The sequence below is a fragment of the Strix aluco genome, chromosome 17, assembly GCF_031877795.1.
Source record: "Strix aluco isolate bStrAlu1 chromosome 17, bStrAlu1.hap1, whole genome shotgun sequence".
NCBI lineage: Eukaryota > Metazoa > Chordata > Aves > Strigiformes > Strigidae > Strix > Strix aluco.
In genome coordinates, this window is record NC_133947.1 from 9,005,552 (window position 1) to 9,030,519 (window position 24,968).

Sequence of the window (24,968 nt, forward strand, 5' to 3'; positions counted from 1 at the left end):
GGGGTGAGGAGCAGGAGCAGGAGGAGGGGCTGTTGCGTGATAAGGAAGTCTTTTTTTTTTTTTTTCTTTTCTCCTAGGGAGCAGGTGTGGGATGTGCCTCGGCAACCTTTGCCCTGGAGTAGCTGGGGCTGCTGTGTGCGCACAGGGCTGCGGTGGCTGAAGTGCGGTTCCCCGCCTTCCCCTCAGGCGCCTCAGCGCGTCGCCCCCCGCGCTGGGGCCGGTCTGGCCTCGGACTGTGCCCCTCGCCGCCGGGACCCCGCACCTCCGCGCCCTCCCACAGCGCTGGGGAGGCGGGACGGCAGCTCCCGGGCCTTGGCGCCTCGCAGCCTCTGTGCTGGGAACGCCGAGGGCCAGGCTGCCCGGGAGGCGGGTGGCATCGGGACACCTCAGGCATCTTGGCTTCCTGCGAATTTAACACAGAAAGTGCACCAGTATTCATGCGTTGTCAGATTACATAAAATAAGTCTAGATCGGGATGAAAGTTTGAGTTCTTACTTTCAGGATGCATATGTACATCCATCCTGGGGCTAAAGATGTTCGTGGAGTTTGTTTTCGTTTTAACGACGAATAGTATTGCAGGATCTGGTAACGTGTCGGTAGTTGCCTTAGGTAACCTTGTTTATTAGTTTAATTCTTAGGTAATTATTTTCATATAAAGCTCTGCTTAGCTACCCTGAGAGAGGTACTGACAAAACTCCTTACAATCGGAAGTAAAATGACTTCTCACTTACATAATTTTACATGTATTGGCAGGAACAAAGCATGTAGATTAATCTAGTTATGTCAACAAACCTTTGAAATATGTCTCTCCCTAATCTATAAACCTGATAGAAGAGAATTTAGTGTGAGATATCCTTGTGTAGATATTATGTAGATGGCTGTGAAGGGAGTTCAAACAACTCCTTTTGCAGTTGAGGCAAGATGTGAATGTCTAGTCAGTTCTCAAGTCTCAGTTGGTAATCAGTAATTAAAAAAACCCCATCCAGTGCTGAACAATTCTAAATCAGTGTCCGGGTTTTGTACAGTTGATCTTACTCCCATCATGCCAAAGGCAAAGAAATTGCAGCTATCACTCAAGCCAAGACAAGTTGTAATTAGTACAGAGGATATCATTAATTGTTAAGTATAATTTGCTGTCAGACAGTGCCTAGGCTAATTCAAGTCTTCCCATCCTTTGTCTAGTATGTTTTGCAAAAGAATACATAGAGAATTCAGTCTGTAAATTTAGATAAAATCTGTGATCCTGGTGTAATAGAAGATAGGTTACAGCTATGTGAGCAAGACTTGGATAAAACCTCTTATTTTGTCACTTTGTAATTACAAAATTGAAAAGAGTTTGGACTGCTTTCCATTTCTGTCTTCTACAGCATGCTTTGCGTAATGAGCTATAGGAAAGCACAGAGAAGAACACAAGTGACAGAAGGGAACAGTACCTTCTCCAGGTTTTTAAAGCTATTGGTTTGCCTCCTCTTTTGGAGAGAGGGAGAAAGAACATTTGGAAGATGATTTGTACGTGAAGCTGCTGTGCAGCTAGTTTTATTGCTATAGATTTATGAAGTATCGTCTAAGATAATTTTTTTTCTAATGTGCATTCCTAGCATGGTTGGAGTGCCATGCAGTGGGTGTGGTAGCATACTTAAGGAGTCAGGGCAAATTCATTTCAAGTCACTGGAACCAACCTAATAAAAAGTATTAATCACTGGCTTGCTTTCATCACAAGGAGCTGATGTATGAGGAAGGAATGTGATAAACAATTTGATTTCAGATAAAGGTAGGGAGAGAGACAGGCTTTTTGTGCCAGTTGTAACACAAGTTTATAGAGCTATTTTAGTCACAAGTTCTGTAAAACCTGTGATTCAGACTTGATCAAGCTATTCATGGCACGTTCAGTTTCAGCTTCCGTGAAGTTGAAAGACGGGTTGGGTTTCCTAATCTCTGGACAGTTGGGGAAGTTTTTTCGGAGGGCTTTTTTTTTTCTTTGTTTGTTTTGGTGTAGAAATTAGATCACTAAGTCCACCATGGAGTATAGTGAGGTTCTACTGTAATGCTTCTTTCCCATCTCGAGACTTCCCGCTTTTTAAGTGGAATGGTATTCCATATAGCCCTCCTGGGAGCTGAAAGAATACTTCCAAGAATAAAGCATAGAAGATGTCTGCCAGTGTATGTTGACTGTTACTGATGACCCACCTAAGCTTTTATTGTATAGTTCAGGGCTTATGCTGTTTTTATATTTATCTTAAACTGTCAGTGCTAGCTCAGAAGAGTGTTAGATTCAGTAGATTGTGTTCTGATGTTGTATTGGAGTTGATGAGAGTTTGGGGAAAAGAGAGGCTTTATTTAAAAAAGGCATAATAAGAAAGTCATACCACAGATTCTTCTGCTTTCTTTAAAAAGAAAACCCTCTGTACTTACAGGCTTTCATTTTCATACCTACTGCAATTTTCATACATTAATCTTGCATACCAGTTATATTTCCCTACAAAGAGGGGAGTTTTCAAGAACAGTGTATACGCTTTTCAGCATATTAGGGACACATGTGACCTCAAATTGCTTTTACGTTCCCCTTAATGAGTGCTACAGACAAACTATTTGTGTCGTAAATGCATCTGATGTTCCCAAATGCAAATAATGTAGAGCACTATTTATAGGTGCCCATGAAGCCACGGAAATACATTTCATAGCATTCTGTTAATACTCCTGATCCTGGAACAGGATATGTGAATTTACAAATGTTGCATGAGATGGAAAGAGTTTGAGAAGGGTAGCTTGTTATATTTTATCTCCATGAAATACAGTCCATACCAACAGCACTGTACAAACACAAGAGCAAAGCTCATCAGGTAAATCCCATTGCATGGCAGTTTAGATAATGTATTAATAATAGTAATATTTAAATAACACAGATATAATAAAGACTGAATTTCTTATCCTGAAATTGTGACGTTTGTGGATTTTAAGTTGGGTTTGGGGTTTTTGGGGTTTTTTTTCTTTTTTTTTTGCGGGGGAACCAAGAGTTGGTTTAGTAATGAATGTATTTGTTTTTTAACTATACAGCTATAAAATTACTTCTAGTGTCAAAGTAGTGATATAAAAATTTGTTGCTTTTCTTGTGCAGATATCAGCAATACAATACAATCCTACCAGTAGTAGAGTGGCTGTGTAGGTACAAGTATGTGAGTGTAGTTGAAAAGTGCTCTCTAGCTAGGGACTGCTTCTTTTCTGGCTAGGTTTTATGAGTGCATTTTTTGTACAGGTACCTGGGAAGGCTTGAGAAATATTTCTGTATTAAAAAAAAAAAATACTAAGGAACTGCAGCACTTGGTTTTAAATATCTACTGCAAAGAAGCTAGGAGCATACAAGTCCAAAGTAATGTACACTTCAAATCATATTTTTGCTCATTAAATAGATATTACAAAATACTTGCATTGTTAACTGAAGAGCTAATGCTACTTCAGCCATTAAAGATAGGATGGACCAGAGGAGCAATCAGAGAGTTAAGATGGAAAAATGTCTGTGTTCTGATTCTGCCTCTGCTTTCTTCTTTGGCTGTCAACAAAACAATTAGCATCCCCCCCGCCCCCCGGCCCGCACCTTTAGTTACTTTGATGCAATATTTACTTACCTGTCAGTGACAAAATGAATTGATTATTTTTCAAGTTCATATATGAGATATTTTCCAATAAAATATTTCTTTTTTCCTAGGGTTGTGGGGTTTTCTTTCAATTTGTACTTTTGTTTTGTCTAGCTTTATGGGAAAAGTTGTCTTTGTATCATACTGCCTGTCAATAAACATTTGTTTCTGGTGTGCTATAAATCTAGATCCAGTTTTGGAAACAGTTAAACTTATTAACACAAAATGTTCCCATCAACTGAAGTTAAACATAGGCACCATACCTAGGAGTCTGCCCAAATCTAGAAGAGTTGTGTGGAAGGGAGTGCCTAGCAGCAACATACCCCAGTAATCAGGGACACCAATGCTGTCACGCTTCCTGCAGCGGGATTGAGACGATGATAACAAACATGGGAGCACTGTGAAAGCCAGCTCTGGTCAGGACTCCTGAGATGGGTGTGCTTGGGAGGCTCAAGAACCCACTGCTGAGGAAATCCTCAGAGTGTACCATGACGGAATTATTTCTTTATTAGGTGAGAGAAACCAGTGAATGATTCCAGATTTTCTTACCTCTGCAGAAATTTTTGCTTTTCATTCTGAATGGGAATTCTGACTTTCAGCTGGCTCTAACATCAGACCCTTAATGGAGGATGTGTTGCAAGTGCTGTTTAGAAAGTATGCCATTTGCCTCAGCAGTGGATGGTCTGTAGAATATTTCTGTGATTTTTCTTGGTTAGGGCCTTTAGTTATGATAAACTTCTGAAGTTTTCTGAAAATACTTCCCTAACAAGTCAGAAGCTAATACTGATATGTTCATTTGTACTCTCGGGTTTCTAACTAAAATAATCAGAAGCTTTTGAAGCTTTTTCTTCCCATTCATCTAGTAATCCATTTCTGTTCAATGACTCTGGATTACTTTGAAATTCTTCCTTATTTAAACAGGTAGTACTAATCACAGCTGACATCTCACACTTGCACGAATGTGTAGGGTTTAATGATTTAACTCTTCTGGCTAGAGTGTTCAAAAGAAACCATGCTGGTGTTCAAGCTATATAGGTCAATAGATAACACTCCAGTGTTTCTTTCCTCAAAGCAATTTGTGAACATTACTTATTTGTCTTTCCAGTACTCACTGAGCATTCCTGATCTAGCATTTGGAAAAATTGTGGCAGATCAAAGGAATAATTGCTCCAAAATTTTAAACTTCACTTGGTACAGATTAGAATTTTGTCTTATTCTTAGAGAATTAAATAAAAAGCTCCACCTAATAAACCTTTTGGAATAAAGGCTTTGCTTTGAGGCTTATCTGGAAAGCTTGTTATAGCTATTTGTGAATAAAACAGTGCCCTCTGCTAGCGGCTGTAACCTAGAAGGAGTAATACTTTAAGTGCCATCTGCTGAATAATGAGTACTTGTGCCTTTTACTACAAAGGAACGTTTTTATACAGAGTGGTGGTTGATAGATCTTAAAATTATTTATGACTACACACAGTATGCTTATAAAGCAAATTATTAGGCTTTGCCTGTTGTTAAAGGTAATTTCCTATCAAACAGGGATAGCATTTGAGCTTTAAAGTGAACAAGCTGCTATGGATTCTAACAGTTTAATCTTTTATAAACATCCAGCTCCTGTTACACAGTACCTTGCTTCACAGCTGGATTGGACTGTGTTGTCTGTATGTCTTCTTGTCCTCCGGGGTGTGATGTTTAAACGCTGCACCACTCGTGGGTGTGTTATTTGTCATCACTTCGCAGTGAGTGTGTGTATTGCTCCTGTAAGCAAGTCCCTCCTGCCCCATACTTTCGCAGGTACTGTTTCAGAAATCTTGCATTTAACTCCCTTTCCCTGAGCTCGCATATTTAACTCCCTTTCCCTGAGCTCGCATGCTTTTCTACGCCTGCCTTCTTTCAGGACTGCCAGAAACGAGTTTGTGTCCTCTGGGCTGGCCCTGCTGCCAAGACAAACTGCTTGGACGGAAACGTTGCAGGAAAGGGAGTGATGGCAGGACTGTTACTTGTCTGTTATTTGTCTGCCTGTGAGAGAATGGATTAATTTTGCAGATGCCACCTGCATCCAATTGCGAAAATAATGACAGATCTGTATAAAATAATGCATTAATACCCATGATTGAATTATTGTTGGGTAACGCGTGAGGTGTCCGAGATTGCTCACACACACTCAAAAGCAGGTGCCGGGGGCGCCCGCGCCGCCGGGATGGGCTGCAGCTCGGACCGCGCCCCGTGCATGCAGGACCCGGGTTACGCGCACGGGACGGAGCCTGGCGGGGTGTGTCTGTGTGTGTCTGTGTCTCCGTTCCGACCACGCGTGGGAGCCGCCGTGGCCTTCCCCCGGCACGCGCTGTCCGCGCTGCCCGCCCGGCTGGCGCCGGGGCGGCGGGGGCCCGGCAGGGGGCGCTGTGCTGCCGGGAGCGGCGGGGCCCGGCGGGCCGGGGGCGGGCCGGGAGCGGGAGGGCCGCGGCCTGCGCGGCGGGTCCTGGCACCGCCTTCCGTCTGTCTGTAACCTGCGTACGGAACCGGCCCTAGAAGGGATTGCTAGTGCATCACCTTAGTGCTGAAGTCCTAAGAGGAGGTTGGCGACATTTGAGGAAAAGGTAAAACAGTCATCAGGGACATATTTTAGGAAAATAGAAAGCAATTATCTTATTTAGACGATTCAAATTAACTTAGGCTTTTTCTCCTCAGTATTTTTCTGCATTAGCCTTTTCCTCCTCAGTGTTTTTCTCCATGCGTACATGAGCCAAGTCGAACCCACTGTGAAACTACAGAGCTTAAACAGGCAGACGTTTACACACTAACATAATAGAACTGTCACTGTTTATTAACCAAATAGTACTGATGCGTGGTAATAAGTAAAAATAGAAAAGTACAAGACAAGGAGAGTAGAAAAGAAATTCAATTTTTCCATCTATGTCACATTTGGAAATACTGAATCCATGTGAGGTCAGCCACTGTCCAGTGGCATTCAGCTTTTAGAAGATAATCTTTGCTTCTGCCAGCTCGTCTCTTAGTTTCCCTTCTGAGTTACAGTGCCATGAACTATAAACTCCAATGCAGATAGCTGCACAAAGAAGCAAAAATAATCATGTGCATAGAATTCTGGATGTCTGTAATTACAGTTTAATCTTGCTATAACACACACTCAGAAACTCTTGAGCCCTTTGCGTAGGGATGGTTTGTTATAACATGATCTGAAGTTTGTTGTGTTACAGTAATGAAAGTGCCTACTCAATATATCGATAGATTGATAGATAATCTCCTTCTAGGCAAATTACTTTATTAACATTTAAGTAGCATTCTGAAATTAAAAGAATACAAAATAAAAAAGGGTGGGATGGAAACACAAGCGTTTGCATACATACTGCTTACATTAAAAGCAGCAAGAAAAATGTTTTTTCCAAGTCATCCTGGTGTAAAGGATCATATTAATAGATCTAACTACTGAGTTATTAGCTATTGCCATTATAAGCAGAGTTATGGTTTATAGCACCCTTTCCAAAATTCAGTTTAGTCCGGATCTTCCTGAGAAACCTGGTCTGCTCACAGAGTTTGCTGTCTATAGTTCAGTTGGTTAAGAAAACAAAAATTACTTAATTCAATACTTAAACAATAAAACTGTAGTTATCTGATTATGCCAGAACACTGGTGAGGCCGAAACACTAAATGTATAATGTTACTGCAACCATCCTGAATATTTTGTTGTAAAATGATCTTGTATATCATTGGCATACTCTTTGATAGACGTTGCGTGGCTGAATTTGTGAAGTGCGTTTGTGAAGTGCTTTGAGATCCTTGGAAGAAATGTACTAGCATTTTTTTAATGTTCCTTTAGGTCTGAGAGACATCAGAGTGTGTTTTATTTTTTCATTGTAAATATTACAATGGTGCCAGCAATGGAGTATTTACTGCTTTTCATATGTGTGAGAATACTAAACATATGTATTTTTAAAGGAAATTCCAGAAGAATGTGAAACTAGCTTGTAACAATAATTTGTAGGTTTGTGTCCATTGTTTTCAAGAATATGTAAATTGTTACATTATAGAACTCGCTTTGAACCCTGCTACATAATTAGCTGCACTAAACATCAGTATTCAATTTGGAAAATCTGTAGCCAAGTGTTTTATTAGAATTTCATGGAAAAGGAGAATGTGAACAAAACCATAGAGCAAATAATCTGAAATGCAGTTAAAAGTAATGAAAACCAAGCACCAGCCACATAAACACACCAAATGAAGACACAGCAAATGAAGATCATAAAAAATAAACTGGAGTAAAAACACGTAGGGCCAATCCTCAGCTGAAGTAAACAGGGACATCTGCACCGGGACCGATGGAACCCTGGTCATTGGCATTAGCTGAGGGTCTGGTCTGTGAAATTTATTAGAAGTCTGATGTTTAGGAGGAAATGACAGTAACAGTAAAGGTTTTTTGGTCAACTGGTTGCATAGGGCTCCTGCAGAGATTTGGTGTTCTGACAGATGTCCTCCTGCAAATCCAGTTAAGTTGATTTAAAATAGCCCCTCTGTGCTCCACCCTGCTGAGGGGCTGGCACGCGAAGACGTGAGTCTGTACTTAAACTGCTGCAGCCCACAGTCCATGTTTTAGCGTAGTCCAGTGCTGCATGAGTTGATGTGGTAGCGTTCGCTCTGCGGGGCCTGAGGCTGGAGCACACATCCAGCTTCACTGGCTGTTCCCTAAGATTGGAAAACCTGAGCAGAGAGGCAGGACACGCGGCTGGCTGCATCCCGAACTGCTGCAGCTATGCTTGCTGGGGGGGATTCTGCAAGCAGTCAGTGTGATTGATCATAAAACCCCAAAATACTAGGAAAATGAAGAGAACAGTTAGTAGAGTTACAATTATTGGAATATGCCATGGACTTACCTGTGCAAGCCCATGTGTTTGCATCTCCTCGCTTTGTCTTGCTGGTACACCAGCTCTGATACTAGTCTTTTCCATGGTGTATCACCGTTGCCTTTTTCAGCGCTCCAAGCCCCAATCAGTTTCAAGACCCGGTATAAAACCCACTTTTACTTGCATCTCAGCACCGTTCTTTCTAATATATATAAACCCCAAAGTGCTTGAGTTGTTTGCTCAGCCAACTCCATCAGCCCATCTGGTTTTGTCTCTTATTGCTCTCACTTTCACGTGTGTCAGTTCCCTCGTGCATCTTCTTAAAAACATATTCAGCTGTGCAAGAGATCTTCCCTTGCCTCTTTCAAGACTTTCCTTTAAGCATGCCCACAGAAAAAGACAAATCCTAATCAACTTCATAAAGTACTGCAAAAGAAAACAGTGACTCTGCCCTAACAGATTCTTGTATGGGGATCTCTGGTCATCTGGTGCTCTGAGAACTTTAGTTCGTGTTTCATCCTCCTGAAACAGGATGGAAGAGTCTGGTATGTGTCCTCGATGTTGCTGAATATGGTCAAAAGGGGAGCAAACACTACTAGTAATAAAGTTATCATAAAGGCATGTCCAAATTCCATACAGTCAGCTCATTTTCCTCGTGGGGAGTGTCTAGCTTCCTGTGCTGTCAGTCAGCCAGCGTGCTGTCAGTCAGTCAGCATGCTGACCTCATGGGGAAACGGTGCTAAAAAACACCGGGGAAAACAGAGGCGGGATGAGACAGACCGTAATCCAAGGTGCTCTGCCAAGGCAGGAAGTTTGTGTGTTGGTGTTTACAAAAGGCCTGGTGAGGCATTGTTCAGAAGAAAAGAGGTGTGATTGTGTGGGTTCATATGGTGAGGCAAGGAACCGGGGAGGATTTCAGCCTGCGTTCTACATCACAATTTCACATCTTTTTGCCAGGATTGTCTGGAAGGTGTCTAGAAAGCCAGCAGGAGGGAGCTCATTCTCGAGGAACAGTACCTGCCTGAAGAAGCAACAAGGAGGTCAGTAGTGGGGTCGGAAGGGGCTCAGGGTGGACTTTGGTTGACAAAGGATCAAAGACACAGCAAATTACATGTCTTCAATAATAGAAAACCTACAGGAGGGCAGGGTGGAAAAAGGGAGGAGGCAGTAAGAGAAAGAAAGATGATCATTAGGGAAAGACTGAGGGTTGTAAGAGGAGGGAGGCTTAAAAGGGATAGTGAAGAGAGACTGTGGGGTAAGGGCAGAGGGGAAGTGAGCAGTGACGGGAAGATGGGAGAGGAGAGAATCTGGGCACGAGAGAAAATGCCTGAGAAGTGAAGGGGTAAGAGTTGGGGGGGCAGGGGAACGGAGGAATAACCGGCGGGGGCGGGGGGGGGGGGGGGGGGAGCAGGGGCGGGTTTCCCCGCGTGGGTACCCGGTTTGTCACTGCCCCGCGGCGCGGCCTGGAGGAGAAGAGCCGGAGCGAGCAGGGGGGGACGCTTGAGGTGATGCTCCCGAGTGAGTGCGGAGGGTCCGGGCCGTGACCGCGGGCTCGGCGTGTGCTAGAGCCGCGTTGCGCGCTGCCAGCCCCCCTGCCGGGATGGGGGGGTCGGAGGGAGGGAGGGAGGAAGGGAAGGAGGGAGGGAGGGAGCGAGGCAGCGAGCGGGACGGGGCCATCGGCATCCAGCAGCCAAGCCCGCTCCGGCGCCGCGGCTTCCTGGAAACGGAGCCCGGCTGGGTGACAGGCAGCGGCGATAAGCGGCGGCTATCGGGGCCCTCCCGCCGGGCCCGGCCTCGCCGCCAGCCGCCGCGGGAGCGGGAGCGGTGCGGAGCCTCCCTCCGCGCCCCGCCGCCGAGAGGGCAGGTAGGAAACACCTGGCCGCGGAGGACCGCGGAGAGGGTCCCGCCGGGGACTCCCAGGGACGGGCGGGGTAGGGGGGTAAGCGCGGGGTGACGGCTCCGGCTCCGGCTCCGGCTCCAGCTCCGGCTCCGGGCGCGGAGAGGCGGCGGGCCGCGACCCCCGGCCTGCCCGGCGGCGGGAGGTGCGGGACAGGGGCGCGTCGGTAACGGCGCTTCGGGCACCGGCAGAGAGACGGTGTCCCAGAGGTGCGGGGCAGCGGGGAGGTACCGGCACCGCATCGGTAGGTGAGAGCTGCAGCGCACCGAGGGGGGGGGGGGGATGTCACCTATAGGGGCGGTGCATGTCACCTGTGGGGGGGCAGGCTCCTTAGGAGTCCGTGGGCATCTGTAAGCAGACAGGCTTCGAAGGATGCTCATATTCCCACCGAGGCTGCACCGGTGCAGAGAGGGGCGGTAGCCTGTTATCCAGGGGTAAACGCATTCCCGCTGGGAAACACCCAGGAAGCCCCTGGGAGGTGAACGCCTGGCTGGAGCAGGTGGAAAAGTAAGAGGAGCAGGACAACGCTTATGCCATCCTGCAGGGTTTGCATTTCGGAGGTGTCGCTGTGTAGGCTGGTTCTGTTTTAGTTAACTCTTTTTGTCTGTGCAGAGATTACATTTTATTTGCTCATAAATACGAATTGAGGTTTTGGGTCATAGCCCAGTTACATTTTGCTTCAGACAGAGTTTAATTTCCCCTTTTAAAAAGTGTTTTAAGTATGTTGGGCCATATGGAAATCGAGTTGTTCATCAACCAAAGAAACTTGAAGGAATTTGAAAAATAAGGTTACATATTTCTTGAGCCATTTCTTGAGTATTGAACCAGAGTCAGAGTACAGCACCAGTACTCAAAACTCCTGATTCAGTCATTTCCTTTGTTGGGATCAAGACTTAATCCGTCTCTACCTGTGTTTTCACAGCTGTAAAATGGAACTACACCTCTTAATGAGGGGCATTACATATTCTTTTCGGAAAGATCTTAATTAAAACAAAAGCAGAGGAAGATCATTTGTAAGGGTAGTAAACAATGCAAAATGTATCTGAGGGAACATTTCATGTTGAATGGAGAGATACATCTGGGAAAGATGTGTCTAAGGGAACATGCATATTAGAAGCTTCTCTTCTGTATTCATTTCTCATGCAGTTGATCACTTACATGCTGCTGCTCTGAATTCTGCAGAGCGAATGACATAAGCACCACATGTAGTAGTGGAGAAAAAGCTGCACAAAACCTGCCAAAATGGGATGGAGCTGCTATTGAATGGCAGGCCAAGCCTACTTTATGCCCCAGGTCTAGAGAGAAACTTGTATGAGATACAACACATGTGATAGGGTAGTGAACAACTAGCTTGGTAAAATTTTCCTCCGATTAGAGTCTGAATACTGTTTAGAAGAATTAAAGGGCTCCCCTGAGATGGCAAGTCCTGCTTCCCTGTCCAGTGCTTGGTTCTCGAGTCAGTCAGCAACTGCAGTGAAGCAGTGGTGTTTCTGTTAACAGCATGGAGCCAAGAATGGGGAAATATAGGCCAAACAGTGAGTTATGAAATGATATTCCCTAAGGGGTAGTATAAAGATGAGATGATTTCCTTCTGTCAAGACAAAGAGCAGCCGTACAGTTGCTCTTCACTCTAGCCCTGGGTTCCTTAGGAGCAATCCAGGCAGGGAGCTGGGACCCTGTAGTATCAGATCCACCAATATCACTTTATTCCTTTCCACAGCTAATTCCTTCACAAATATTCCTTTGCAATATCCTCATAAAGAACCTGAGAAGTGGTATAGAGCCACTGTGGCTAGGAAGGGAAACTAGACTCAGTCTACAGGGAAGGGAAAGTTATGATTTTAATGTGTCTCTTTTTCTGGGCTTTGAGGAGTGATAATGTGGAGTTATAGTGCACCAGGGCAAAATGGGGTTCTGTGTATAGAAAGTTATACAAGATAAAGCAAGGGAGCGAGAACTGTCTCAGAAGATTTGTTAATTATGCCATTTGGATGAAATAAATAGAAAGGCTAGATTGGAAGTGAAGGAGATATTTTATGTAAAATAGTAGGTTTAATATTAGTTATACACACTCAATCTTAGCCAAAAGGCTGAGAAAAAGGGAACTGTAGAGTTGAATTACCAAGACTGTTGCTGGCCAGAACTGGAATTTGGAAGGTGATTGGCTGGTGACAATCCAAAATTATACAGACAGCAAGTCTTCCAAAGGACATCAGCCAGCCTTTAATGACTACAGGTGCTCAGGGTCCTGGGTTTAATTCTGATCATAAGATGGTGCCTCCGGAAGTACAAAGGGACATACATATTTATGAAATAGCAGTTTTATCCACTTTTTTCAACTTTTCCATTTCTGTTGCCAGTTTATTCTCCCTGAACACAGATTGCTTTAAACCAGTATGTCTTCAAAGACAGAATGCCTGAAAAACATAATTTTTATTCAGGTCAACATTTTAGAGAAAAAACTTGGTTTTCAGCCAATCAATGCATTTAATCATTAGTAATTTAGAGGATCAGAACACCAAGATGATCTTGGCTTCTTTGCCACTAATACAGAAAATACTGTGAGTGTAGTTAACAAACCGATTTATATGTAACTGATCTAGATTTGAATTTAGCTGTTTCAAATTAATAACATTTGTTTCATGGGGAACTTAAAATGCAACTATTATTGGAAAAATAACTGTTTCAGTCATATTTTGTTATTCATCAGATACGTTATTTCCATGAATTCATCCCTGCTCTGCTTGACGGAGTGGCATAAATCTGCTTTCATTATTTTTTTCACTCTTGCTCCTCCAGGCTGAGTTAAGTGAATGCAGTAGCCCTTGCAAATTGCTCTGGCCCTTGTATCATGAATAAAGATCCATGGTAGAGTTTATATCTTGAGGTGTCTCAAGTTGCACAGTAAAATACCCATAATAACTTTCATAGGACTGTAGTCATGTAGTATGACTTTAAGATTTCAGACTGACTTGTCAGGATTATTAGTGATTAAAAAAACTGTTCACTTGTTGACTTAGCAAACCGAATTGGGCCAGTAAGCTTTTATTCTTGTTTTTCTTTCCTTTTTCTACAACTAAATTGTTCAGACTACAAATTGTGAGAAAGCTGGCATGCTCAAGCTGGGTTGTCCAAGACTTACATGAAACATCAATAGGTTGCTGTAAATTCAAGTAAGACCAGTAAAATCTATTGGTCCTCAAGCGCTCAGAGAGCCAAGGGCTGTGTGTTTTGGTCTGGGTAACTAATAATAGGGGCATCTGAATTTAACAGACACTTCAGACATCTTGGCCTCATGTGCTCCTGACGTATTTAATCTATAAAATGGTGATAATACAGTAATGTTTACATAGTACTGGGGAGATGATAAGAAATCAATATCAATCTCTCCATTATATAGGAGGAGTTCTATTTATGACTAGGGAATGAACCTCGTTCCTCTTACCTGAATACTTTCCTCACTTATTTCAGATGGTAGAAACAGTGGTAACAAAGTACTCGTCATTTTGTTTAAAGAAAGCTGGCTCATAGAATGTGTGCACACCACGAGAGTTTTCTCTAATAGAAACACTTTTAAACTTGTAATTTTAAACTATGCTTAAATATTGGTAGCTAATATTCTGTCCGCCTACGAAGGCGAAAAGGGTTATCTGATTGCATGTATTTGCAGATCTCTCTCTGCTTCACATTCTTGCAGACCAGAACAACAACATAACTTTCTTCTTTCAGGATAGTTAATGTTCTGGCCCAGAATTATAGCACCAGATGTGTTGCCACAGAAACAATTTAAAGGGAGAAGGAGTTGCGAGCAAATTGTCTTTCTAGTGGAAAATGTTTTAGAGCCTCTCATTGGTTTCTCTGTGTGTTATATGTGTGCACAGCAGAGAATAAGGGACAATTTTACTTTTTTGTTTCATACATCTGTTAGCATTTTAAAATTCTCTATACAGGGTTGAAAATTGAAAAATATTCTATTATGGGCATGAGTTACATACCTCAGAGACATTTTTTATTAAATCCTGACTCATTTTTAGAAACCTTTTCCTTGAAAAGTGTGCAGTGTGCTAGCTGATTTACTTAGCTCCATGCAACATGCTTTGGAAAATATTTCCAGTAATACTTGTTTCTGTGAAAGTAAGGAAACATTTGACTATATAAAATTATCCCAGATTTTGATGCTGAGAATTAGTAGCACATTCTTACTACAATTGACATGCTGATGAAAAGAGGGAATGTATATAGGAAATATTTTGATTTAATCTTGCCTTGGAAGCCTTAAAGCAGCCAAAGCCCTTGATTTTAGCTAGAATTTCTTTTTCTCAGAATAGTTGCCACAGGATACTCTATTCAACATATCCTTTTCTCACCTATTATGAAAATATTTGTCTGAACAAAATGCAACATATATTACCTTAATATCCCCTTTTCACTTTTTTGGCCACAGAAGGGCATCTTTATCCTACAGTTTTGCATACTGTTTGGGGTAGAATAACCAGAAAAACATCCAGGAAGGCCACAGCTACAGCAGAACAGGTTGGTGCATGTAATAATTGTGTCAGAAACTCACCAGATGTGGATACATCTAGTATTTGCAAAAAGAGATTTTTCTTGTGCAATTTATGTTCATTTTTGACCAAATCAATTTAAACTAACAAAAATGCCGATGGAATTGTGTCTGCACTAGGATTTCAATTTTATCATAGACATACATAAAATACAGCATCAGTATCTTACATTGGTGGGCATTTCTTATATGAACTTGATTGCAAAATCTGGGATAATTTAAAAAAAGCCAAGCTCCACACACGAAGAGACTTGTTTCCACAGTTCTTTGTCATTCATGCATTTGGAAGGTCTTTCTCCCTGCAAGTTTTGAAATACTGCTGGTTGGGTAGCTGAAGGAAACATAATTGCATTTATCTTATCAAAAGCCAGAGTGAAGTTCATGTCTCTTTGGAGTGATGGAAAAATTTTACCATATGTGCCTGTATGCATAATGCTACCGTGTGATTTTGGAAGACAATGGACATACAATGTTATGCTGAGAAGCCTTCCTTTATTATTTATTTGTTTGTCTATCTGTTTAGTATTTTCCCTCTGTGAATTTTTTAAAAATCTTTCTTCATATAGCCATGATTTTAAATGCCCCTCAGTTTGGAAATATATAATTTTTTCCCTTTGTTACTCATTTTTTGTACAAATTTGGGATCTTTACTTTTCCATTGATGAAAATTGTAGAAGTATCAGAATATATCCAGGTATACTAGAGTTAGGAGCAGTTACTTATACTTACAAAAATAGTTTTACCTTATTTTAAGTGTCCTACAAGAGTAATCTTTTGAACTCTATCAGTTTCAGGACTAGACTGCATACCATGTCACACATTTGAGTTTTGACAGGTTCATGGGCATGTACATCACCAAACAAGATCTGCCATAAAGATAAGAAATTAATTTCTCTCTTGCATTCCTTATTCAGGCAGAACTCCAATTCTGGGTGTGGAAGGAATGCAGAGCTGGGCCTAGAGCTTGTGTCTGCACAGGTTAGAGATGAACTTTCAGTGTAGAATTTGAATCTGAATCTGCATCCATATTTCGCTAGAAGACCACAGAAATTTGAATCCAGGTTTCTGGTTTGGGTGCTCTTTGGGGCTGAAGCAGTCCTTGTGTTTGCAAGCCGATCCAAACATCCCCTTAATTAGTTCACATCCCTTTTGTTTGATCCCATGAGAAGATAGGTTAGTCTTTCTTTAGGCAGTAGAGCTTTCCCAGACAGACACTGTAAACTAGAAATATAGGTACTTATAATTTTCATAAAAATGTCCTTTGGGCCTGAAATTTCTTGTGCTTGGTTTCAATCCAGTATTGAATAAGACTGGAAAGTCTGAATAATGTCAGTTCAGCTGCATTTGAGTTATTCAAGTGCATTTTAAAAATACGTACTTTCCACTTAGATTTTTTCCATAATTCTCTGCACTTAAATAACCTCTGTTTTATTATTTAAATTGCCACAGACTTGAAGAGGGAAAAATCATTCTCCAATACTGGGACTCAACAGATAAACAGGGAGGCAATTCAAAGACTTCAGCGTGCTCTAAAATCTTAATGTTTACTGCTTTAGTGTTAGCATGAATAGGTTTATATTTCTACTAGAGCAGACAAAATACAATGTAAATAACCTTCAGTTTACCTGTGTGCTGAATTTCTGCAATTTTGACATTATGTAATTGAAATTTTACAAGAAGAGTTTAGAACGTTTCTTCAGATTATAAGGAAGGATTTTGTTTGATGAGATCTGTAAAGTTAAAGTAGCAGGCCAGGGTTTTCAGAAAGGTTTGACACACAGAGATATTCCAAATGCATATGCAGTTGTTTGAGCAATTATTACAATAGAGTGTACACACTGGGTAACTGTGTGTGAAAATGTGGCTAATACTTGATCTGTACAGAAAGTTCACAGGCTTTTCTAAACTTTTGAAGATAACTGATCTGTAGCAAGTTACCTGTTTTTTACAATAGAAGACAAAACAGAAGAGCCGTTAAAATGGATGGATCATGTCTAAAAATGCATCGGTTTAATTCCATCAGTAACATCACAGCTTCAGCACGCTGAACTGTGTGTCTTTTTTCATGCTTTTAGTACAATAGTATATGCCCAGACTTTATGAAAGTCTGTCACTAGGCTTTTGTTATTCATTGTCTGAAATGGAAGCCCACACAGTGATCTCGAAGGTAATGCCACCTTTGAAGAGAGTCCTGCATGTAGAAAGCTGACGGGAAATACTGCTTTAATTAACCACAACTCCCACTGAAACAATAGAGCTATCCTTTGTGTAACTCTGCTGAAGTCACTGGGTCTTGTTCCTAATTCCACTGAGGCTGAGTTGTGCCCCTCCCTTTTTCTGAAGTGTTCACATGCCAATGTGTTGTGCAACCAACATAATTTGTTAACAAATAAAAAAGAATTCAAATAACCTTAGAAAATCAGTGCAGGCATCCCAGCTGCCTGCAAACAAACATCAGAACTGCAAAACAAGTAAGTAGCAGTGCAATGGATCTCAAAATTGCTTGAGCTTGGGTTCTTCAAGAACAAAAACCCAAGTCAAAGGAGTATGTGCTTTGCAGGAGAAGGCTTTGGATGAGAATATATACTGCATCTTCTGGTAAGATCTCCAGTCCAGACATAATTTCTGTCTGCCCAGCCTAGCTTGTTTTCTTCACAGCTGTGGTAATACCTGATGAATCTTTCCCCCATATGTGTATGAATTTGACTGCTTTTAGTTTCATTTAAAGCAATAAGCAAGTATACTTTGGCCTGTAATTGTCAGATTATCTTTACAATACAGTAAAACTGCAGCTTATTGTAAAATATCTCACTTGAGTAAGCCAAGTCATATGGAGCAAAACACCATTTTTCTATTATAACATTGAATACATTGTCTGCCATTGCTGCTGTAACTGTGTCAGGATCTGGATTTAATTCTGGATTTGAATTAGTATATTGTTGGAATCACTTGTCAACATGTATATTTTGTATCTGAATGGCCATTTCTGAATTTTGAAGATCACCCAAGAGTGATTTTCTGCCAGTACGTTCTCTGAGCTGTACATTCTCAATGACAGTTCTGTAGAGGCTCACAAATGTGAGTTCATAAGATCAATGATCCATGCACTGGTGTTTGGAGGATCATATTGCAAGTGTGGGAAAACTGCCAGGGGACACAGAACATCACAGGGACATACTGTTCTATCTACTGCCTCTCCAGCCAGGCATGGTTCCTCATTAGCGGGAAGGCGTATCAGTTGTGCTTACAGCACCTTTCAGCATTCTGGACACTGCTGCCATCATCTCAGGCTCATGTGGCAAGATGCGTGATGATTATGTCTTTCACAAATCGTGCCTGATGCCAAAAAAAGCAGATCAGTACACACACAGTGCCTTTGATACCACTGGAGTCATCATAATGCTGTGATATTTAACTGTTTTGCCTATGTGTTGTCCTGAAATTTAAAGTTCTTTGCTGGTGATCTCATCCATTACCAGGACTCCTCAAATTACCAATCAAGCAACACCTATGGGAATATGGACTATGCATTTGGCCATCCATTTTTGTGTTAGATCTCTCTGCAGCTCTAATAACTATAACTTAATGCAAACCTGGCTGGCATTTCCCTCCATACCACATTCTGAAGGTGACTGTTGTTTGTGGGAGCTGATGAACTAAGGATCAGTATGTACGGTGAACTGATTGATACCTTAAGTCTTTCGCTCATTTGTCTTGGGGAAGAGCTCTTCACACTCTTGAGTCAGTGTGCATGTTAGCATTACAATTCACTCCTTCCATGTTGAAAGGGAACTAAGAGAACTTTCTTTCAGGGGACCCAGTTTTGTCAAGTGGCACGATCCTATTCTGCAAGAGTGGTCTCAATTATAATTGGCTCAGAGGTAAGTAATAGAGTCTGGGTAATGTAGACTAAGTCAATTTCCATCACAAAAATAAGTCTTGTTTTATGAGGCAGGAAAGACTTACCCACAGATTTTTTTATAAACTGAGAATTGCAGTTGTTCTACACTTGCCATGTAGCCATACTAACCTTTGTTCTGTGCTTAAATGTAGTACTGCTATAATTTTGTCTCAGTTGAGGGTTTTTTTAAATGATGTAGGCATATGACATTTATTGCAGAAGCAATTAAAAGCTTCTGCAGCTATATCGATAAGGCAGTTGTATGCTAATACAATTTATTCTTTTCCCTGATGCTTTATAGCAGTACATCTGTATTAGCAAAGCCCTTGTAGTATCTACAGACACAGGTAATAAGCCCCTCTCTACAGCTATTAAGTCCCTGTCTATATTACAGATTCCTGCCCTCAGCTAAATTGGGTAAGGACTGTGAAAAATTGTTTCTTTTACCAACATGGCTGAATTAGCAAAAGATGCAAGTATAGAAGCAGTTATAGTGCACAGTAATCTTGTGCATGTGTTAGTACTAATTGTTTTAGGTCTGAAGGATAGTTTTAACTAGGCTGATAGAAAGCACAGGCTTGCCAAGTTGCTCCATTCATTCTAGAATAACTTTTGTATAAATAATACCAATAGTCTGACAGCAATGAGGTGCTGGTAGTATAGATACACAGACAGTGTTCACATTGAAGGATTTTTTTACATTATCTGCAGACTACTAATACCTTTCAAAACTCTGCTAGATATATTGAACAACAAAGCTTTATTGTGTAGCTGTATAGTTCTATGTTACAAAGTTTCTGGCATAGCTGTGAGCGCTAAGAGGAATGTTAAAAAATGAAACCCATAAAGATCTAGCTATGCTGGCAAAATACTCATATAAGAATACTCTTTTTGTCAGGATTGCCTGTGTCTTTTGGGGAGAGAGGTAGAAACAAACTGGCAGAAGACCTCAGTTATCTCTTCTGTTGGAGTTTTGTTGTTGTACTTACACATAGATGCAAAGTAAACCAGTCCAAGGTCTAAGAAAAACTCCTTGTGATGGTGAAAAATATGAAACACTAAGCAGATGTGACTGCTAGTTACAGTAAAAGCTTTGAGTCCTCAGGGAACAAACAATTGGGTTCACAGTCTTTGAAGAAGTTTAAGACAGAGAGCTGACTGATTTAGCTGATTGATTTTTTTGTGCACAAAACTGAAATGCATTTTCATGAGTGACTCTTGCCATGTTTGTTCATGATATTCATAACATTTCAAGGGACCTTAAAATAAGATTAGCTTTTGGCCTAAACGTTGAAGTGGTTTGATCTCAACTGATCCTGCTTAGCGCTTCCAGTTATGTCTGCATTTTTTTTTTCCAGTGAGTAGCTCTCTTGTGCTTGGGCTGGGTGATGTAGAAGAGCCTGCCACTTCCAGGAATTTATTATCTCTGTCAGAAGTCTTGTTAATGTCGGTTATTGATAAGTGAGAAAGTAAACATGTGGCTGACTAGGCAGTGCACTTTCAATGGCTTACCACTAGTCTGATTTCATGTCACAGCACACAGTGGTCCTCCAAAGAAAAATTATTCTACCACTAATTAATAGTTAGAATTATTTTTACTGTATGATTTTGGTTATAACTTACCTACTTCTTGCTCGTTTCATGTTTGCAAATTTCAGTCACATTAGAGAGATCATTTTCTAGTCTTGCTAGAAATACTTCTGATTTAAGAAATAAGTATGGCAACTGTATTAACCTTTAATGAATGTGAAAAGGAAGTTTTCACATGCCCAGACAGATTCTTTCTATTTGCTGACTGTGAAATATTTGAATTAAATAGCAGTAACAATAACATAGGGCTGAAGAAAGGAAGTTTATAAAGGCCAAGGCAGATCTGCAATCAGTTATTCTGATGGAAGGCATCACCACTCTCCTTCAGAGATGTGCTGTCAGAACTGTTTATGTGAGCTTTCCCTACCCAACTTCTAGGAAGATAACTGCTTTAGAAAAACCACTTCAAACAGTAGTCTTTGCTAAGCTATCTTTTTTAGGCTGAAATAGGTTTAAGAGGCACTTCATGGGGTAATGATCATTGTAGATTTTGTAGTCTTTCCCAGGCAAACTATGTCCAGAAGTCAGTACACAAGTTTGACTCTTCTGATTTTATAATTTTCAAAAGAGTATTGCTGTGATTCTGTTTAGGCTTGAAATAATCCAGTTTGGCAGAACCAGACTGCCAAAACTTGAATCTCTGGTTTAAAAGTAAATGTTGTCCGGTTTAGACTGCATTTTGCTTAACTGCTTGATTCACCATATGTATCCTAATATACATTAGTCCTTCAGCTGTTTCCAAAGCCATCTCCCTTTGAATGTTTAGTATTTAACAACCAATTAGTTCCATTTTGTTTTATTTGGATAGTTTGCAATTAAGCGTTCTTTCAAGTGGGCTTTATTTAGCTAATTCCGTCACAAAAATAAGCTGTAAGGAAATGAAGAGAAGTTCAAGCTAGCCAATGTTTATTTTTATTATTAGTAATTTATATTATGGTAGTCCCCAGGGTAACTAGGGCCTCACTAAACCCAGTTTCCTCTGCATGTAATGACTGTGTCTCACAAAGCCTTGTACAGCAGAAGGTTCTTTTTTGCTGCTGTGGCTTAGAGCAAGGGACCCACTCTGTACTGCAAGGGAGTGTACTGGTGAAGAGCATATAAAGACAAATCAAGAATAATTTTTTAAAGAAGCTTAAGCTAGGAACGAGAGGAAAACCTGATGCATCTTTTCTATAGAAAGCCATCACTAATGCATTTTTCCAGTGTGAGCGCCAAATCATGACTACAAAGGTCTTGTTCATTCTTCTCTGAAGTTATGGCAACGCTCCCAGTGACTTTGATGGGAGCAAGATTGGGCAGAGAAGCGATGGTCCTAAAAACCTTATCTATTTCTGAATTAGCAGCAGAATACACTTTATATTTTAAGAACACACTGATGGGCAAAATTAGTTTAAAAAAATTTCATGTTTAGTCAGATTTCTATCAGAAGTTATAGTTTTCACAGCACCTGATCCTAAATAATTGGTGTATTTTATGTTTTACAGAAGTCTTGAAATAAGTGATTTAGAGTCCTTTCACACCTGCTAAATGCAAAGGAGGCACAGAGCCAAATCCTGGACTTCTGTAAATAGATTGATTTGAATAGAGTTAGGGCAGCTCATATAAACTGAGGATCTGGCCTGCTCTCTATGGGATACTTGTGTGAGTTAAGTGAATTGAACTGACATTGGGATGATCAGGGCTGTGAAGTGGAAGTGCCTTGAAGCTAGTGTAGCAGTGCAAATTTTCATCATCAGTGGAATTACCATCCTTCTCCCCTCCCCTTATGTGGAAGCACCAGTCTTTTCTGTACTCTTTCCATAATTCCAAATTCAAAATCTAGACAGAAGTTTTCCTGACCTATCTGTTCCATATTCCTGTCCTCATTAGTTCAGTTTAAAGGGGGTAAAACATCTGTTTCCAAGTACAGCTGTGTGGTTAGTATGTAGGCCTTTTTTTTTTTCCATACAAAAATCACTAAATCTGGCCATTTAAGACACAGATTTTATAGGAGCTAGAGTTGGGCTGTGCAAAGTTCACCTCATTAAAAACAAACCCAAACCAAATAAAAGCAGAGAATAACAGCATAAAAAATGTGGGCCATGAATGTCAGAGCATATGCATTAGGAATTGGTAAGAAATGGAGGGGGAAGCACAGATATAGCCACATATATTCAAAAGTTCTTGTTTTTTTCCACAAGTAAAGTTTACATGCTTGTGGAGTGTCTACAGAAAGGGAACATTAGTACAGAACACACTGTTAGGATTGCTATGACAGCTACCCTAATTTGTTAGAAAATATGAGTTCAAGCCTGTGTTAGATGATACTGAGTAAATTCAGCCTAGATAAAAAGTCTGAACACACCAAATAATTTTTTGATGCTTTGACTGTGAGCTGGCCAGTGAGAGACATTCTCAGTTGTCTTGATTTTGGTATCTGTTTCTGAAAAATACACCCTTTTTCATTATCTTAAATAGGTACCGAGATTTACTGATCAGTGGTGGAAATACTGACTGTGAAAAAACTAAGACTGTGTCTACTCAGCATTAAAGAAAATACATTGCTTTAAAACATATACCATTTCTCTCTCCTATTTCCCTCTTTTATGACATTTTGTATACTTCTCTTTTTCCAGTGTTCTTTGGGATACTGATCCTAACTTAGCAACTTCTGTGACACAAGATTGTCTTGATAACCTTTATGGGAATAAAACATGGTTGCCATACAAAGTTGACTTAATGGTTTAGTACTTAATAAAGACACAATTTTCTTGATCAGACAACTAAATGCCAGATAGTGTCTCCCACTTCAGAAGTATTCCCCAGGACACATACTGGTATATTGTGATTCACAGACTTCAGTTTTTGAAGATATCAAAATACATCCGACATACTGTTGAACATAAAATTTCACTGTTACTGGAAGTTTGTCATCTGTTTTGGTTTATATATTCTTCTCAGTGTAATAATCAAAACATATATCTATCCATCATGGTGGTTTCTATTGAAGCTTAGACTTGGGACTTTCCACAACCCTAACGCTGAGATAAAGGACCTTCCTTATTTCATGGAAATGGGCTTTTAGGAGGCTCCTGCAGTAGCCGATGGATGGAGACATGATCACACCTGATAAGTCTATCTGTAACATACATTCAGGCGTAGATTGGGGGAAACAAGACAAATAAGATATGTATTACAGAAGAATGTTCCTTGGGGTTCCTAATGAAGAAGGTGGAACCTCTCAAGGACAGAATTGGCAGAGTTCAGTGCCTTGCTGCTAGGCAAATTTTCCTTTGTCAGAAATGGAAGAGCCTGTTCATCACTTGTAAATTGCTCTCCCTCAACGCCATCTGCTTCTTCTCTTGTTAGGATTTTGTTTTTAAGTATTCATTATAGTGTAGCTAACTGCAGACTCAAATTCTGCCAAAGCTGAAAAAGCTGCAAGTCAGGCTAGCGTGTGGAGCCTGCCACATTCCTGAATCTCTGATTCAGGCTTGCAAGTTTGTCATCAACTTTGAAATTGAAACCAGAGGAGCTAGCAGCAAGCCCTGTGCTCATAAATCAGCTGATAATGGGTGAATTGTTCTGTGCCTTCCCCCGAGGAGGAAAGCAAAACTCAGTGCAAAAGTACTCACAGCAACTAGAAGAGCTACGGTGGAGGCAAGCATGGAGAAACTACATGTGGCTATATGAATATGCCACATACTGGCCAAGGAAGCAAATGAGGATTTTGGTTATGTGCAATCACTGATTCTTTTCTTATTACAACATTACCAATAAGTTACAGTGGGATTTACAGCCAGCCTTGATTCTGAGTAACAAATTTCCATGAAAGAAATAGGCACAATACATCAGTGTGTGATCTGTGACAAGGTCTCCTTTGTGCTTCATTTGTTTGATATCTGCTGCCACTAGAGGGAAGTACAAAATTGACCACAAAATTATGTCTTGAAAAATAGTTTCCAGGTCATTAACTAAGTGCAGGCCAACATTTGCTGCTGCAATTCTACTGGAAATCTGGAATAAATGACTGATTAATTTCCTCTGGATGTGCACCAGTGTCACTGAGAATAGAACTTGGATCTGTATGCTTAGATGAAAACTAATTAGAAATACAGTAACATTTTGAATTGCAGGCTTGAAAAACAGGTCATCTTGGACTTGAAAGTTGAGTCCTGTGTTCAAAGAACTGCACTAGAAATGGTTACATCAGAGACACTACCTCCAGCAGAGAAGCTCTCTGAGGGGACTGCTTATGATATTTAAATTTATTGCTGCATAGGAAACCTGGACTCCAAAACTTCATTTCCAGAAGCTGGCATAAAGCTATAGAAGGGCCTAATGACTAAAGCAATAACTTGGATCAAAGCCGTTTATCTGATTTTCTTTTTATCGCTTGAATATGGCTAGGAGGAAAGTATGTCAGATATGCAGTGTTTAAATATATATTTAAGAGTTGAATCTGCCTAGATAAAATTTGCAAAAGTACTAAAATGAGTTACGCACTGAAGCTCCATCTTTCTAAATAATATATGCTATGAATGTAATTCTTATT

General features: G+C 40.8%; 1 protein-coding gene and 1 long non-coding RNA gene across 10 annotated transcripts in view; one reads left to right on the forward strand and one right to left on the reverse strand.

The window, feature by feature from the left end:
- Positions 1 to 7,725: 7,725 nt before the first annotated feature.
- On the reverse strand, positions 7,726 to 10,022 carry LOC141931276 (uncharacterized). The gene is made up of 2 exons (XR_012625534.1): positions 9,918 to 10,022; positions 7,726 to 9,503 (listed from the first exon to the last, which is right to left on the reverse strand). It is a non-coding gene; the product is annotated as an uncharacterized LOC141931276 (long non-coding RNA).
- The window catches only part of RIPOR3 (RIPOR family member 3), a 53,455-nt gene continuing 37,780 nt past the window's right edge, over positions 9,294 to 24,968 (forward strand). For 3 of the 9 annotated variants that reach the window (XM_074843190.1, XM_074843196.1, XM_074843198.1), the window contains exons 1-2: positions 9,416 to 9,522; positions 18,756 to 18,824. The gene's annotated coding sequence lies outside the window, so the exon portion shown is untranslated. Of the gene's footprint in view, positions 9,350 to 9,415; positions 9,523 to 9,940; positions 10,001 to 10,195; positions 10,347 to 10,533; positions 10,624 to 18,755; positions 18,825 to 24,968 lie in introns of those variants that run through there. The other 6 variants (XM_074843191.1, XM_074843199.1, XM_074843194.1 and 3 more) reach the window with 5 other exon arrangements.